The following is a 4,156-nucleotide window of genomic DNA, read 5'->3' as shown; positions in this document are numbered from 1 at the left end:
TGATTTTCACTAAAATTTGATGGCCTCCAGTATATTTTGCTGTATGAATATTTGAATATGCAATACACCAAAATAAAGCATAAATCCAGTAAATCGCTTCTATCAACACCTCCAAAGCTTGCACAGACATATACCACTTCCTGGATCAACATTTTACTCCGTAACATTATGCAGTTTTCATTTATATGCTGCCATTGCTGATGATCGCATTATTTTTCATATGCATCTGTTTACATAAGAGATCGCTCGTTTCTCCGTCCTGTACAGTGTTTTTGTACATGTGTTTTTGTTCGGGAGGTTTTGTACTCGTTCAGAAGATGTGTAATAGCACCCCCTAGTGTATAACAGTGAAAACACGAAAAGCCGTAAAAACTCGTCTTTGGCGGGGAAGCGTTGTCTTCTAAAAGACGAGATAACTTGTCAATGGCGGGGAAAGAGTTAACAAACTATTACAAAGACTATAAGTGGAAAAATAATTTAATTTCGAAAATAAAAATGGGAGCTTGCAAAAAATAACAAAAAAAGGAAAATATAAATATGCACTACAATATGAATGAAAACAAAAGATAAATACAGAGAAAATGGGGACGTCGGAACCAACTAACCCCAGCTGGCTTATGACATTTAGGGACAGCTACATCTGACACCGATGACACCATTACAACAAAGCCTTCCTGTAGCTCAAATGTGGACTTTGAATGCAATGTAACTCACTTTGGACAAAAGTGTCAAGACAAATGCATAAATGTAAATGTAAATCAACATGCAACAACGTCGTCCCACCAAAAATATGGTGCACATGATCTTAGAGAAACAATGTGAAGACAATGTGAATTAAGTTCAAATCTTGTTTGGTTGATCCAAACAGCCTCAAATATCTCAAGGATTCTATGCCATGAACTTTGCAAAACCTGGCAAAACCAGTAAATAACTGCTCTCCATCCAGTGTAAGCAATCTGATAAGATCTGAGTGGATCTAGTCCATACTGCAGAATCATAAATGCCCCCGAGATGCAGAGAGTGATGATAGTTACAATTTACTGCTGAATATAGCAGTAATGGCACATTTATTGAACAATGACTGCCAGTAGGTGTGTTTTTTCAATTTTCTGACACTGATACTATTGTTTGTTTGTTTTTTTGTGTATACAGTGCAGCTTCCGATAAAATATTGTTTCACCAAACAGACAGAACAATTTGTGGTGCTGTGGGAAAAGGTAAAACTACAACTAAAATGAAACTATATGAAAACCGTAAAATCGAATTTTTACTAAAATCACAAAAAAGCGACAGATTATTAATGTACTATTAAAATTAATAAAAAAACTAAAATACAAAAAAGCTAATGAAAATTGTATGTTAAATAAAAAACAATAAATGAGTTCAAATACATGTTACATTGTTAAAAACAAGACTGTTTGCATTGTAGAAATACATCGGATAAATGCAATTTAAGCTATCCCAGGTTTGCAAGTGGTAAAGCACCTGCATCAGGGAAAATAAATGTAAAAATTTCCCTCAGTTTCTGAAAATAATGTGGGCTATGACTTTAATGTTCATTTTGTGTGGTTAATTACAAAGAAAAAAAATGACAATTAATCACATCCTCTGACCCGTACGTAAATTCCGCAATACAAGCTTCAAGTACCACAACCACATGTTTGTGAGAGATTATATCCTGTACTGTTCCTTCTCAACTGCTGTATCCAAATGATCACAGTCTGACCCTCCAGTTGAAAATGAATGACCCTAAATCGCTTTGAATTCACTGTCAGTGTGAATGCCCCTTAAGCGAACTACAGGCAACTCTCCGCGCCAGACCACACCGAACAGATGGACGAAGACAGACAATGGCGAAAAGCAAAAAAAATCTTGAGACACCGTGTTCCGTGTTTTTTTTTTTTGTCATTGTGCGTATGACATTTAAAGCTGACAACTTTAAACTTCATACAGCATCTTAAAAACCCAGCGCTCAAGGCAAGAGACGACACAATGGCCAACAATGTCCACAAAAGTCCTGTTTTCTTTCTCTTCTGCTGACATTCACAAGCAACTCAGAGGCTCCGTTATGAAATCCTTTCGTTTTTTTTGTCAGTTTAGTCAATCTCTCTTTCATTCTGTCTTCTTTAACTTTCAATTCCATGTTTCAGTACGCTGTACTCATCCTTCTCTATTTCCTGTCCATATGAAGACACATCTCTCTGTCATACCTTCTCTTTAAGACTCTGCATCTCTGTCACTTTCAGATCTATATAAAATAGATTTAGATCACTTTAAGCTTTGTATTTTCCACAAGTGAGTAACTTTTCCACAGCCACCTTTGCTTCCTAATAACATACAACCACAATTCACACTGCGAACACATCCACTGACAGCTTCCACAAACATACCTCCCACCCAGACATACACCACTACTATTACTCATGACAAGACATAGGCTTCTTTGTTAATGTGTCAAGGAACACCAACAGTTTCTGTTGCCTCAGCAAAGCATGCCAAAAACATCACATTACACACATCCTCAACACACTGTGAGAGCATTGTCACTGTGAACACAAATAGGAGACACTCTGCTGCATGCATGATTTGGCCTGAATGCTTATATATGGTCTCATTTCAGTAGCTAATTGCAAACTTGACTCACCAGAAAACCAAATTAGCTCATTTATAGCTTCATACAATATAAGCATACAACAGAGCAATTCTTTATTTTTCTGCAGCAAGAAACTACTGGTGTGTTCTCATTTTCTTACCTGCTACACAGACATTCATGCATACAAACTTACTAGACTTTTTCCTAATTTTTCACAAGAGATGAAATTAAACAACATTATGTGTTCAGTCTGACTCCGCCCATTAAAGGGACGGTTCACCTAAAAATTGTGTCATTATTTACTCACCCCCATGTTTTTTTTTTTTCTTCTGTGGAACAAAAAAGACGATTTTTCGATATGAACAAAATCTTATATCGGGAGTTATTTTTGCTGGAAATAAGGTTGCAACAAGCGGCTGTTATTAAAACAAAAGTTATTCATTTAAGATCAGTGAGTGATTTTCTGCTTTTCCATTCTTGTTTGATTAACATTAAGGACACAGACAGCAGCAGGTATATTAGGCTGCTATCACTAAGACCTAACGCACGGATTTAATATATCTGGACCCCATTGACTTTCATCGTATAAACAGTAGAAACATTCTTCAAAATACCTCTTTTGTGTTCTTCAGAAGAACGAAAGTCATACAGAACTGGAAACAACATGAGGTTGAGTAAATGATAGCATTTTCATTTGTGGGTCAAGTATCCCTTAAATAAGATGAAACTTGCCCTGGGTCTATTAACGTGCATGTTCACTATTTCCATATTACTGTGTGCGACTTTTTATTACAAAATATAATTTCCAGCATCACACTATAATTGCTTTGGTCTAATTACGTTACTCTCCATTCCAGGAGTGAACACAAAGCACTCACTGTCTATGGTAAAACAACCCAGTGTATGAGAGGAAGTGAGGCACACGGTGAGAAAAAAGCAGGTGGAGGAGTGATACAAAATGAAATGGTGTGCATTCCTTCAAAAGAAAGAGTCAGTAGCTATAACCGATAGTTCCAGCAATCAACTATCGGTGCCGATTAATCGGCAAAACCGATACATCGGTCGACCTCTAGTATGATAACCTTAAGCAAAAATATCACGGTTTTACGGTATTGTTGTTACAGCTCTAAAACGTATTATTTTTAAATGTCTGGGTAAAAAATAAAAAATAAATAAAATACAATATTTTATTTTTAGAAAAATAAAGACTGACGTATTTATTTAACCTAAATCTGTAATCACAGTTATTTAATTTTAGTTATATAATATAGATATAATTTATATAAGTTCATATCATTTATTTATATAATTTCATATACATAATTTGATTTAATAATAACCCAATTTGTAGCAAAACAATGTTCTGACTAGCTTTATGAAATTATACTACATGCCTGAACGAAACAAACGGCAGAAGCTCTGAATAGGGCCTTTCGCACCGCAGGAACCTTTTCATACCAGAACTAATTGTGGAACTACCCACTTTTTGGCGTTTTCGCACCGCCGGAACTGGGAGCGATTTTAGTACCGGACTGCCTTTTTCGAGAACCAAATTAGCTCCTA

The 4,156-nt window shown here is 35.9% G+C and overlaps 1 protein-coding gene across 1 annotated transcript in view; it reads right to left on the bottom strand.

The window, feature by feature from the left end:
- Positions 1-4,156, bottom strand: part of LOC107699443 (rho guanine nucleotide exchange factor 1-like) — a 59,203-nt gene that overhangs the window by 51,489 nt on the left and 3,558 nt on the right. The gene's annotated exons all lie outside the window — the stretch shown is intronic.

This window comes from Sinocyclocheilus anshuiensis, unplaced genomic scaffold, assembly GCF_001515605.1.
Source record: "Sinocyclocheilus anshuiensis isolate Anshui unplaced genomic scaffold, SAMN03320099.WGS_v1.1 scaffold670, whole genome shotgun sequence".
NCBI lineage: Eukaryota > Metazoa > Chordata > Actinopteri > Cypriniformes > Cyprinidae > Sinocyclocheilus > Sinocyclocheilus anshuiensis.
This window is presented reverse-complemented; position numbering and strand designations above follow the sequence as displayed.